We start from the raw sequence: 14,460 nt of genomic DNA, 5'->3' as shown, positions 1-14,460 counted from the left end.
TTTGTCCAAAGCATGAGGGACTCTTGGCCCAGGGCTAGCAAATATGCAGTGTACCAGCTCCATGGTACCTCAAGTTCCCATTTACCACAGAGCCTGGCCGCGATGCCTCCACACAGCTCCATCCTCTGGACAACTCCTCTTAGAGTCAGTACGCCAAGTTCTCCTGGCATTGCCGACATCTATGGTTATTAGGGAACTTCCGTGGAATGGATTCCTCACGTAGCAGCTGCACTTCGCCCTGACAGCCTCTTCAATGCTGTACCTTTTCTAAAAACATAAGTTTAATTTCTAAGTCACCTCCAGCGATTATTCCACAAGGGGTGTTTTAGGTGTTCCTAATTAGACTGAAGAAAGACATCAATACTTTTGCCATTAGAGTTTTGCAGATGGCTAAAACTGTGGCTTGGCAGGATGAATGTATGAAAGGAATGAATTTTAGTGACATTACTCAGTGTCTAAATTGGTGGATAACATCTGTTGTACCAATCCTTTAGTGGCTGCAGACCACACTGCAGCTCACAGAGGGAAGATGCAATCGCTCACCACAGAACAAGTAAGATTGCTCCTGTAAGAAAGCATACAGTTCTAGAGAAGTCTGTCTCCTTCCTTCCTTCCTTCCTTCCTTCCTTCCTTCCTTCCTTCCTTCCTTCCTTCCTTCCTTCCTTCCTTCCTTCCTTCCTTCCTTCCTTCCTTCCTTCCTTCCTTCCTTCCTTCCTTCCTTCCTTCCTTCCTTCCTTCCTTCCTTCCTTCCTTCCTTCCTTCCTTCCTTCCTTCCTTCCTTCCTTCCTTCCTTCCTTCCTTCCTTCCTTCCTTCCTTCCTTCCTTCCTTCCTTCCTTCCTTCCTTCCTTCCTTCCTTCCTTCCTTCCTTCCTTCCTTCCTTCCTTCCTTCCTTCCTTCCTTCCTTCCTTCCTTCCTTCCTTCCTTCCTTCCTTCCTTCCTTCCTTCCTTCCTTCCTTCCTTCCTTCCTTCCTTCCTTCCTTCCTTCCTTCCTTCCTTCCTTCCTTCCTTCCTTCCTTCCTTCCTTCCTTCCTTCCTTCCTTCCTTCCTTCCTTCCTTCCTTCCTTCCTTCCTTCCTTCCTTCCTTCCTTCCTTCCTTCCTTCCTTCCTTCCTTCCTTCCTTCCTTCCTCCCTCCCTCCCTCCCTCCCTCCCTCCCTCCCTCCCTCCCTCCCTCCCTTCCTCCCTCCCTCCCTTCCTTCCTCCCTCCCTTCCTTTTTATTTTTTCATCTATTTATTTATTTATTTATTTTCTTATTGATTGATTGATTGATTGATTGATTTTCCTGCTGGTCAAAAGCTTGAAAGCTAAAGATGATGTGAAAATAATCCTTACGTGAGAGGGATCCCCCCTGTTTTTTTTCTGTTGACTTTTTTGAGGCTGTTAAGACAATCAGTCTGCAGAATTTATATGCAGGACATAATTTTTAAGATTTGAAGTAAATAAATAAGGATAATTAAAATGCAAAGATTTTAGTCTTTCTATAAAAAATATAACGAAAGTTGTAAAACACCCGTATTTTTTGGACATGAAACATTGGTTTCCTGTCTTAGGTGCTTCAAGCATCTGCTACATAATTACTGCTCAAAAGGAAGGTTGGAGAGAAAGAAAACCCTTCTGGGCACCGTCCCCGGTAAGAGAAAGCCCTAATGAGGTGATCCATGGCGACTGACACTCCCAGTGACCAGAGCAGGACACATCGAGAGACACAGGGCTGGGGAAAGGAAAGGAACTGACATGGCCAGTACTGTTCTCATGCTAGACATCACAAGACTATTAGTATTTTCCCAAGCAACAGTGACCCAGCCACACTGTGATAACGGCAGAACGAGAAACAGTCTCGGCTGCACAGGGCTGGGGCCACTGGACTGTGCCAAGTGACTTGCTGGGATGACGAAGAGGTTCCTTGCACAAAGAGCAGCCTGTCCCCATCTTTCTCTTGTAATTCTGAACGTGGGCAGCCGAGACAGAGTTTCTCTTCCCACCATTTGTCAGCGTAACGTTTCCTCAGAGAAATATGTCCCACACTAGATGAACAGAGAGATGAGAGAGAAAAGACCTTTCGGTATGTGATAGTCCCTTACAAAGAAAAAAAATGCCTAAATGGTTCTTGGATTGTATATATTACTAATGCTTTTGTTACCTCTTCAACTTGAAGAGAAGACTGCATTTTCCGATAAGGAGGCTTAATCTGTATGAATTCTTTTGGCTTGTTTGTTATTAATCCTTCAGAACATTTTTGCCCTTTAACTGCAGGCAGGCAGATGGATGCTGATGTTGTCGCAGGATGTTGCTGCTCTGTCTCAGGCTCTGTCTGCATTCCCGATGTAAACATTTTTCTCTCAGGTTATTCACTGCTGAGAAACACTTCTGGGCTTCCATGTTTTTCCCTGGTAGCACCTTAAACATAGACAAGAGCATCCAATGACTGACAAAAATGTGGCGGGAAAAAACCACCTGGGCAGAGGGCAAAGCACAGTCTCTATTCCACAGACTGGCAGAATTTGAAGCTCTACAGATGAGGGAGACATCCTCCTATTCATCCACCCACGAGAAGTTAGCTTGGACCCAAAGAGTAGCAGCTAAGTTTTATGGGGAAATTGTTAATTTCATGAAACCACTTGTGATGTCCTTAGGGCAGAGACGAAAGAGAAGCAGATAGAGCTATTGCAGGATATTCTTTATAAATTTGGCTTATTAAGACACTTTAGCTGTCCTTCAGGCACTCTTAGTGCTAGATTGCCATTTAACACAAATCAAGGTTGGATGCTAGCATGTGTAGAAGTTATTTCAAGATCAATATAAACATAGCATTTTCCCCCTTAGTTAATGTAATCTTTGGGTCACTTCACATAATAAAACTGAAATGAAAATATTATATTATACATGAGATATAAATGGTCAATAAAATTAGATCAAAGACTAATTTGTGTGGTTTAGTATAGTTTCCTTCACTGTTGGGCCCACAGGGATTCAAGCTGCTGTAAAGCATCATCTTTTACAACATATATGTACCTTTTGTACGTGGCCCCAGACCAGCTGATTTTCAACACAGTCAGAGCAAATCCAGCTTCTTGGTCATCCTTCAACTTCCTAAAAGGAAAGCTAAGAAAATTAGAATTTGGTCATCAAGGAGATGATCTTATTGGCTGCAATTGAAATGACAATCCAACACACAGCATCTACTATACCCCAAGAAACAAGGGTAAGCTGTTCAGTAGTCAAATGAAACTAATAAAATAAACAGGCTTAACCACAAATGGTCTCTGGTTTCTTCCATAAAATGAAAATAATAGTTGAACCATGTTGCTCATATTTTGTTTCTAAACAACACCAAAAAAGAGAAGATGGTTGCAGAAGTGGACTGCCAATGGATAGCATGAGGTCAGATGGAACAGGCCTGGACTGTGGCAAACCATAGCTCATGGAGCTGGAGGAAATAGGTATGTGATCTGGTGGGCGGTTACATAGGTACTTCTCCAAGATAGTTTAAATTCCTTCAAATATTGGATTCTATTTCTTCATTCTCAATGTTATTTTAAAAAATGCAAAACACGAAGCCATCATAAAACAGGAGGAAGATAACGAAGAGTAAGAATGCATATACCAAGAACTCAAAACCCCAAAATATGTCACATAGAACTCTCTATGTTTTGCCTAAATATGTTGGAACGGAAAAAAAATCAGTGTAGGCTAAAGATGCATGAGTGTAAATTACTGGTGAAAAGTATTCCCACAGAGGTGGGAAGAAAACAGGGTAGCTTTTAGGTAACAATAGTACATAATCCCTCCCTTGCCAAAACCACCTTTATGTATTTTGGTGATATGACAGCCAAGAATAAAGTTAAGGAAGCAAATATATAATGTATTGGAACATCATCGTATCTCATTAAGTTGATTCAGACCAAACCAGTTTGCTACAGTTGAGCACGTGCTCCGTTTTAATCAGAGTGTACCTAAGGTGATATTCAGCAGGTAAATAGGAAAGAGTTCAGGCTGGCACTGTGTTTAGCACTGTCTAGTTCAGATGTCCCAAATTACACTCTGGAGGAACTTAAATTCACTTATTGGCTCTAGAGTAGAGGGCAGCCTTTTCAATTAGGCAGGTAAATTAGAAGATTGCCAAGAAACTACCTTTAGAGCCCAACAGTGTGCTGCTTAATTGTAATATTAGAGAATTAATCTGAACTAGCAGTTTTGAGTAATTCATTCTTCCTTTTTTTTCCTACTGAAATCTCTGTATCTGGAAAAACCTGATGGAAGGCAAATCTCACCTACACGTTCACTTTTAGGATCTATTCTACAAATAAGAGGTGACATCATCAATTTCCTAGCATCCATTTCTCAGTTCAGAATACCCCAGTTTTTAAGAACTGGGGATACTGAGACCACACAGTGCCAAGGCATCACCAGGGATGGTTCATCTCACGTTATTCATACCCAACAAGTCAGCTCAGTCACCTCTTTTGTATCCCAGATGTATTCTGCTGGTTGTGCCTGCCTTCATTTTAGCCACATAAGCACCAGGGCTGTGGCAGCCTTGACCTGCGTCATTCCTGTGCAGTATTTATGGGAAATAAAGTAATTAATAAAATGCTGACTGACTCTGTGTCCTTGTGCGCACTCACAGGGCTTACCATGGTGGAAGTCTGAACATGCCCGGAGCCTCTTGTTGCTCCTGCCGTGCAAGAATTAAACAATGGTACATCTGAAACGATCTAGAAAACACTTCTTTATGCTTTGAGAAATGTGCTGGCACTGTGACAAGAAAAATGTTCCCCTACTATAATTTTTATATACAGTTGGCATATAACTCTGATGTTTAAACCTGAAAATTACTCTGCTCCCTTGTTGAATGAGGCAGACAATTTGGTCAGCTGAAATAGCATATTCTTCTGACATAGTACATAAATCAAAGTGTTGCCTCTCTTCAAAAGCAATTAAAACATGGTTGAAATATAAGTAACAATAGTTCTTAAAGTTTGATAGAAATAGATGAGCCCAGGTCCATCTGACTTTGGCTAACAAGCATTAAGGAATTCATCAGGAACTAGGCTTGTGAGTCAAGGAAGATCTCTGCAAGGATTTCTGCAAAACAAACCTTTGCATTGCAGGCGATGAATCACAGAGAAACGTTTTTTGATGCAAGAAAATAAGACTCTTCTTCTCCGGCCTAAAGCTCTATGCAAAATTAAGGTGGTTTCATAGGCACTGTAGAAAACAGCCTGGCTCCCAAGTAGCCTACATGGCCAGGTGGTGAGACAACATGTGAGTCTGGGCACTCTCAAACACAGGAAATGCTGGGGGCCTTCTACCCACTAATGAGGGCTGTAATACCCAGTAGAGGAATATCCCTGACCGTCTGAGGATTATATATTTATCCTGCTATCAATTTGTTTTGCAAAAGAAAGATATAAACAGTATTGTTTTGCTACAGGCCTCAAAAAAAACCACAAAGGGAGATAAGAGAAGGAAGAAGAGTTCAGGTTGGAGTCCAACTTCCTGCTCAAAGCAGGGTCAGCTATGAGATCAAAACAGGCTACTCAGGGCTGTGTCCAGCTCTTGAAGGAAATCCAACAACAGCCAGCCCCAAACCTACTGCACAAGCTGCTCCAGTGTTTGACTGTCCCACAGTGAGAGACTTGTTTTTTAATCTTCAGGTGTGTGTTTCACTTATGCCTGCTGCTTCTTGTCCCAAAATCACTAACATTATTTTTTCTCAGATAGAATGCTTTATCTTTAATTCTTCTTAGAAGTAAGAATTCCCCAATCTGGAAAACTAGTAGAACTGGCACAATAGTTCAGATCAGGACACTGCTCACTGTCCTGGGGATGAATTCGGTAATGAAGGCTAGAGCACCCCTCTCCGAATTGCCTTTCCTCTGCCCCTTCCTGGAACACATATGCTTAAACTGCAGGAGGATCAAAAACATGCACTCCGCCGTGTTCGCAAGCAGGCAAGGCGGTCGGCACCTTAAGAGCCTCTGGTAAAATAAGTAGCAGAAGTAGTTAATAAAATGTACACCAGAAAGCGTTCAGCTGCTGAGGACTTGTCATGAGAAAAATAATTTGCAGGAAAGCAGAATAAATGGGGTTGTTTGCTGTTCCTCTTGAAAATATCTGGCCTTTTGTATGACTCCCTTCCTTCGCCTTTTGCAGTGATGTACTGAACAGCAAGTGAGCTGTCTGCCACCTTACCTCCTGGAGGGCACACAGGCTGCCTTTGTTTTGGCATTACCACCGTATAGCACCAAGTACGGTCTTTGCAAAGTAATGGTAGTCGCCATTTCTTCAGCAGATCACAAGGCAATGGAAAGTGGTCCTCATTTGATCGATTTGTCAGAATAATAATGGCTTTATATTGCAAAAAATATAAAGGACAAATGAAGTTACACCTGCGGACTCTTCTAATGCAAATATATGATTCATCACTAAAGGAAACAGTGATCTTTCAGTTTCTTTTTTTCCTTTTTGGGTGAGCAAGGCGGGACATACCAGTGTTCTGATACCCCTGGCCGTTGACATTGCATGAGAATCAGGAGAGGCTTTAGGAAGCAGGAGAGGCTGGTGGTTGGTATTGCCTACAGCTGAGACCGAACTTTAAGATGTCAACAGGTGACTTATATGCACTATAACAACAAATGAAGGAAAGTTGAGACAACACATGGCTTTACATGGACTCAGAGGAAGAAGGAAGACAGTGAGGAACTTTGTTTGCTGGGTGTCCCTGAGGAACATTTAGGACTGTTTTCACATTTACCTGTTGAATTTCCAGGCAGCTTTCTCTCTACATTCTCCCTGACCTTTGGAGATTAGCTCAATATGAGGCAGCAAGAAGACTCCTTAGAGCTACTTTGCTCCACAACGTTGTTTAAATCTCCTCCAGTATGGCCAGTGTCTTAGGCCAAAAATCTTGCTCTTTTTTTTTTCTTTTTTTTTTTTTCTTTCAAGTTGTTGAACTGAACAATGTGTTCCGTATCTAGACAGTGTCTTTGATCCAGATTTGCTTTCCCTTAAAAATATCTTCTATTTTTTCAGTGCCTCATGTTCCATCACTTCTGCTTGTCACAACCTATTCTTCCTTTATTTGCAAGAGACATTTTGACCAAAAATTATTAAAAAAATATTAAAATGCAATCTTTGTTTATAGAAGTAAGAACAATTCTCCATTTCTGTATTTCTGGCCTAAAGCCCACTTTTGAAATTAGAGTCTTGACCCTGTAGTTGTATTTCCTTGTTCTGCTGTATCCAAGGCAGATAAAAAAGTATCAGCAGGAACTTCTGATAACTAGACTTGGTGACTAAAATATCATCAGTCAGCATGGCCAGCACGGTGCCCATTCAAAAGGCAGACTGACCGAGAGCAAGGTGATCTTGGACATAGAAGGTACTGAAACATCCATCTCCCCGCAATGTTAACCTCCAGCCAGGTAAAGTGCTGACGAAGAATAACCCTAATTAGAGATGGTCAGAATGTTTGGGACAACATGGAGATTCAGTGAAGATTTCTGTCACACTGGAAAGAAAAAAAAGAGAAGGCACTCCTAGTCTACTGCCTGTTGGGCAGAGAGCCGGCCCCTGGGAGAGGGGAAACTGGGTTCTAACTTCAGTTAATCTGTGGTGAACTAATGAGCTCAGACTAGATAAAAGCAAAATCATGAACCTGTAGTTTCTTCCCTTTCACTTCATCGGATTTCACTCATGTACTGTTTTGAACATTTTTCATGTATCAAAATTGTGTGTGTCCCTCCATGTTTCACTTCAATGTCTTTATTTTATTTTATTTTATTTTATTTTATTTTATTTTATTTTATTTTATTTTATTTTATTTTATTTTATTTTATTTTATTTTATTTTATTTTATTTTATTTTTATTTTATTTTATTTTATTTTATTTTATTTTATTTTATTTTATTTTATTTTATTTTATTTTATTTTATTTTATTTTATTTTATTTTATTTTATTTATTTTTTCCAAAAGAATTTTAAAGGCTTTGATTTTATTCCTGTTTGGAAAGGAAAAGCAAAATAAATCCTGACTGTTTTCAAATTGTGCTACGAACTGGAATGATCCTGGTCATTTATTCTCCTGCTAACACAGTCTCTAAAGTTACATGATGAAGTCAATATAAAGAAATGTTTAGAACAGAAGCGTCAAGGTTAAATTTAATTTTGTTCCTCAATCTGAGAGAACTACCCTTTGCTGGCCTCTAGTAACAATGCAATTTATCTCTCTACTTTAGCTGTCGAAAGCACCCAAGGGAATTAGGTACCTAACAGCCACAGAAAAGCACTGGGGCTTGACCACCTCAGTTAATTTACTGAGACTCCTGTGAAAATTCAGGCCAGACATTGACAACCTGTCTAACCAGGGCACCAGCCGCCTTCTTGAGGGAGCCTCTTTATCCAAACCGTTAAGTCAGCGGTGCCTCACACCATTTTTGGCACACTGTTTTCTAAACAAACCAATCATAAGACATGACAAATTTATCACGGAACATAAATTAACTCCTGGAGTAGTTTTTCCCAGTATTCACCCTTTTAGCAAGGCTCACGCACTTTTGCAGGTCTGTACGCTCGATCATGTCCAAGGGACCCAGTCGGTGCTTTACATATAGAGTTTCACAGGAGCTTTCTGTGTTAGCTTTTCTGAAAATTTTAACAAGGTTTGTCTCCAGAAAGGTCTATAATTATTCTGTTTTAACTTTTCTTTTTCCCCTTTATTTTAAATATCATTTCTTTACATTGACACTGAGTCTGATTTTATACAAAGAAGCTTCTGATCATTCATCACAGCAACAGAAAAAGTCTTTCCTTAGGTGATTTTTTAATTTATTTTTTATTTTATTGGTGAGTAGTGGGAAACAGCAGTGAAGAGACTTACACTGTACATGAGTATTTGTATTTCTGGCTAGTGTAATCTGGTTGACTGGCTTCAACCCTCAGTCTGCTTTCACAGCAAAGCGGCGCTGTGGGCACCACAGTCCCTGGAGCTCCACCGTGGTTGAAAAACATATGTCTGCCTCGCTCTCACTGGTACATCACATAAGCTGGAGGTCAGCTTTGTCCAGAGTGTCAGTATCAGCGGTGGGCACTGGCTCTCCCTTCAGGGCACAGAAGCAGATTAGGCCATTCACTGTGGCTTGTGTCCACGCCCCACACCTGACCCTTGTGCAGCCCTGATGCAGGGCTGTGATTTACAGAATGCCCTCTGTGAGCAAAAGGAGGTTCGTCAGTGCAGTATGGGGACTGGTGAAAGCATCCGAGAGCATGAGCTCTTGAAAGGGTTGGGACACAGAGGCTGGTGCAGGCATCTCTTAGCTGGTGCCAGTCTGAGCTGCTGCAGTACAGTCCACAGAGAGATTTCAAAATCGTCCCAAAAAAGTGTGACCGTGGTAGGGCAGCACTCTGCGAGAACATTTTCCACTGAATGAGGGATGTTTTGTGTAGATGCCAGCCTGAGGTGTTCAGTTTAGCTGCAGTCTTTTAAGCCACCCAGTAAGCGGTGGGTGGTTAGGCAGGACCAACCCTCCCGTTGCCCAGCACGAAATGACCCTGCCTGCGGCGAGGCTGCTTTGCTTATGCAGCTGCCTGACTGTGTAAAGAAGGTGAAACTGGATTCTTTGGTAACACAGACAGCAGGTTTTCAACATCATCTGAGAATTTATTTAATCTCAATGGGAGTAAACACTGGTTTTCCAAAGATCTTTTTCTTGTACCTTGGTATGTTTTTTTTTTCCAGTTTCAGCTAAAATACCCCTTTCTGCCTATCCACTAGCTGATTTTGTCTCTTTAGTTGACAAAAATCCTTGTTAAAGATTCAGTTTTAATAAGAAATCATTTTCCAATCAGCTCAAAGCTTGGATATTGCAGAAAGAAAGTGCATCGATTAATTTCACACAGGTGGAATTTAAATGTCCATTAGTTTTTAAAAAGACTGAATCTACTGAGCCCATTCAAAGCAGTCAATATTTGGACTATCTGCAATACTACCCATCTTGTGATACAGGTAGTAATTTTTTCCTTTGCAGTCAATGCAGCTGATCATCTCTCAAGTGTCTTTTTAAATATATTAACACCAATAATCTGCTGTCAACACATTACAGAAATTTATTCCCTTCATAAAATACCTAAATATCTCTCAGAATTAATTTGGTCATTTATTTGTATATGTTCAAAATTCCCACATGTAGTTGAGCAGAAAGTATTTCCTTCTGCACCCTTTAAGAAAAGCTTCACAGAGCAGCTAAATGCGTTTTTTTCCAGCTTTTCCAGCAATATTAAGCACCGTGTAGCAGAGACAGGAAGTGACATAATATGAATTTTCAAAGAGATTGAGAAACATATATTTACTTTCGAGACCATTCTTAACAACCCCAAATTGTGTTTTACCCCAGTTTGAGAATAAATTGAAGTCCTTACAACTTCTTAATATGCAGCAAAAAAAATTTAACACCAAAGTGAGACTCTAAAGCTGTCACTTTGAAGAAAGAATGTATTCACCTGATTATGTTTTTGAAATATTTACTTTAAATCTGTATGTTCCCTAAATAATAGATTTAATACCACCATATTTTTCTATAGAAAGCAGTCAACCTCTTTTAAAATACTTTGAGTGTGCAGCAAGAATTTGTAAGAAAACATTCTGAATTCCTGCCCTGTCCTTTCCCTTGTCTTTTCTCAAAAGATATTGACTGATTAAAACAAAGTCTCTGCAGCACCATGCTGGGAGCAGCGAAAGCTCTTTCCTGGCATAGTGACACATTCTGGACCTAAGATCAGCAATAGTTTTTGATAATACTACTAAGGAAACTCTCACGATAGTTGGTCGTTACTTGAAATACTGCACTTGTATTACTCCCTTGCAAGAGCTTGAAAACAAAGTGTATGTACTTTACATCATGACTCATAAAATAAATGCTGAACAAGAGGTAATCTCCCTCCAGAACAGACTGAACCCAGAATCAAGTGAATGCTTTCATTGCAAACACTTATCTCTACAGCCCACCAGGCCCCTGAAGCCTTTTGCCAGACTCTTTGTTAGAACACATCCTGCACTCTGCCCATCACGGTGGTGGCAAAACTTTAAGACTATTTGCCACCAGTCTCTGTTGAATCTAACTTTCTTTGAATTCACTTGCTGGGTTTCCATGCTGGACATATCTCTTTGTGATCAGGACATACACTTATCATTTGCTGGAGTCAGAAGTTCCTTCCTTGAAAAGGAGCTTCCAACACCAGTTCTTTGCTTCTCTGTTTTGTTGTTCACTTTCCCTTATGGACAGCCTTGTTTCTATCCACTGGACACTGCTATTGGCTGAACCTCTAGAGAAAATTCAGTCTGTATTTACTTCCAGTTCCTCAGTTTGTCCTGCTTGCTCATTTTCTAGACAGCCAGTTGTCCAAGCTTCTTTTGTGGACTACTTGAGGTTAATGCTATGGAATTCTGTTGCAAGAATCATCTTCAGAGTGATTGTTCACATGCAGCTATTTATTCGAGAGGATTGATGGGAGCTGGGCAGTGGGGCTTTCTCTGTTTCCCACACAACCTGATTTCTAGGGCCCTGCCCACCCAGGGGAGGACAGCCCATTGCTCCTTCCTGAACTGCATGGGGGCCCACTTGGCCCCTTCCTGCCCCTGTCCATTCCTCTGGATGGCAGCCCTGCCCTCACACACATTGATTGGCCTTCCCTTGCTTGGTGTCATCGGCAATCTCGATGGGACTTCACCACCCTGCCATATTACCTCATCATAGGACTCTCCCTGTGAAATGCATTTTGCACTGCAGCTCATCACTGTTAAAATAAAAAAAAAACAAACAACTTTTAAACCTGGGAATTAAGGATCTGGAGCACATGGTTTCGTGCACAACTTCAATGTTTAATGACTAGTCTATGAGGTTAGTTTTCTGTTTCTCTGTCTAAATAAGTGAATAATATTTACGCTCATATTTTTTTATGAGCGTAGTGATTGGAAGTACCACGCCTTTGTCATAATAGTAGTTTAAAATAGCCATGCCTGATAAACAAAAAATACACCAGCCTTTGTATTAGAGCATATATGGCTCATCCAACAAGGTCTCTTAGGGATAACTTTTGAAATGTGCGGACAGAAGCTGTCTCCCTAAAAAAAATTGTTTGTTGTTTTTCTTTTTATTTTTTTAATATAGCTGTCATGAATCTCACTATTTAATTAATGGTGGGGGCAGGGTGGAATTGAAAATATACTGAGGTGCTTTTTTTTCTGTCTTAATGACTGAGCAATTTTCCAGACTTTCTTCTTCACTCTTTCTCTGACTTTCTATTTCCTGGTGGTGCAGAGTATTAGGGCCCTGACAGTGACTTGCACAACATAGTTCCTCTTTCGACCAAGCCGGCGATACTTTGAAAGGGACAAAGGAATATGGCAACATAGGACTGACCACACGAGTTCAGGTATAAAGGCCAGTAAACCCAGGATCATATCCCATAAGCTTTTTTGAGAAAGATGAACAATTCAAACCTAGACCTCATTTTTGAACTGATGTTTAAGGTTAATACTTTCTCTGCAAGCAGTTAAACTTTATGAAGCATATTTCACACGTTACCATCCATCAGACACTGCAGAGAAGATATGTTATCTGTCACACCCACCTTGGGGCACTGAAACAACTTCCAAAGCCTTTTAGTATCTCTGAGCATGTTCTCAGCATTAGTAGGTTTCACCAGCTTGGTTAAAAACAAAGTCTTAAGAGGAGACAGGAAGGCTTATCAGGTAAATCCATTAGGGAAATCACTTATAAGTTAAATTAATTCTAGGCAGCATAGAAGTTGTATTTTAAGTCTGGCATGAAAGAGAGAGAATGCCAAATACTAACTGCAGTATTAAATGTATATAGCCTTCTTATTAAATATCCAGCAGAATGACTTTGATATCAAAAAATATGTCAAATTACCAAATCTAAGAGGAAAATCTAATATTTAGAGTGGACCTGTCATAAAAACATATACAGAAAGTCAATTACTCTTCTTCTGATGAGACTGAACAGAAAAAATGCCTTTCCACAGCCAAAAGCTATGAGAAATGACACAACTTAGTTTAGGAATGGAAGTCAATTAGAATAATTACACAGTGCACTAGAGGTAATCTTTTCTGCTCACTGCAACTAGACTAAGCTGCATTGGCAAACTGCCATATATTTACAGGAGTTTTTTCTGACTCGGTTTAATGCTCACATCCAAAAGGGGCGTTTTCTTTTCCTTTCTCTCTAATATAATATAGGAGCTCCATTTCTCTGTGAAGCAGCACACGTTTAGATCTTAACTGCAATCTAGCATTCACCAGGAAAGAGCAAGATTTAGGTTAATTTAACACACTTTCAAATCAGGGGACTGTTTCTTCCCTTGGTTTGTGCTTTGGATCAGAGGCATCATGAGATGACCTTCTTTTCTGTATATACTTTTGTGGGAACATCACACAGTTCTTAATCTCAGAGACGTAACACACATGCTTAACATCGAAGGATACTAGCTTTACTAGGTTTTCTTCATGGTCCATGGAGAAAAACTCTTGAACATTCCTTTGTTTTTCAGAATTTCCTTTAGCAGAAGCCTCTTCATTGTTACCAAATGTAAGTGAAGGTTAAGGAGACAAGGTTCAGATACCTGAAGGTGGGTAACACAGTCACCTCACAGAAAGCCGAAATAGTTTTGCCTGAACTAAAGACCACAGAAATGGGTGCCATGGCTTCTCTTTTGTATTGGGTGATATAGACAAACAAAATAGTAAGTATGGAATTATAAATGCCATGTCTTTAAAAGATTTTTGCAACTAAACAAGGACATCTAATTATGTTTTGAAAGTACCCCATTAATGTGTGTGAACAAAATGGTGAAACTAACCTATGCAATACAAAGTGCCCATTGCCAAGTATTTGTAATTACAGTTTTACCAATAAACTTCAGAGACAGCTATACACCGAAAGAAAAATTAAGGTTAAAATATCACTGAAAGCTCCCAGATTTTTTATAAGCATAAAATGAAAATAATCATGACTCTCAAATGGATTCCTAATTATAAATTGCACATCCATTTCCTCAAACAGTGAAATCCTTGGAATTTCACAGTGGTCTAAGAGAAGAATATCTCTGAGGAAAGCAGCAGATTTCTCTCTAATGGGTCTAAAGCACTCAGTTATTACTAAAAAGCAGAGTGGTCAGAAATTTCAGCGGTTTCTTTCTCTTGCAAAATATACTCTCCTCGCAGTTCAGAAATAAATAAGAAATGTTGAAGAAGAAACACCACTCTAATATTTCTATAATAGCTTGCTTTTGTATTTTCTAATCTAGCCATACATAGTTCCAGTTGTGCTGTTAGATCAGCCAGATTTCTCTTCAGGAAAATACTTTAAAAGCCCAAGGACTCCTTTAATACTTGGAAAAACTTATTCTGTTTTTTCCATCATAAAATTGAATCAGCACTAT

Source organism: Phalacrocorax carbo, chromosome Z (assembly GCF_963921805.1).
Source record: "Phalacrocorax carbo chromosome Z, bPhaCar2.1, whole genome shotgun sequence".
Taxonomy (NCBI): domain Eukaryota; kingdom Metazoa; phylum Chordata; class Aves; order Suliformes; family Phalacrocoracidae; genus Phalacrocorax; species Phalacrocorax carbo.
This window is presented reverse-complemented; position numbering follows the sequence as displayed.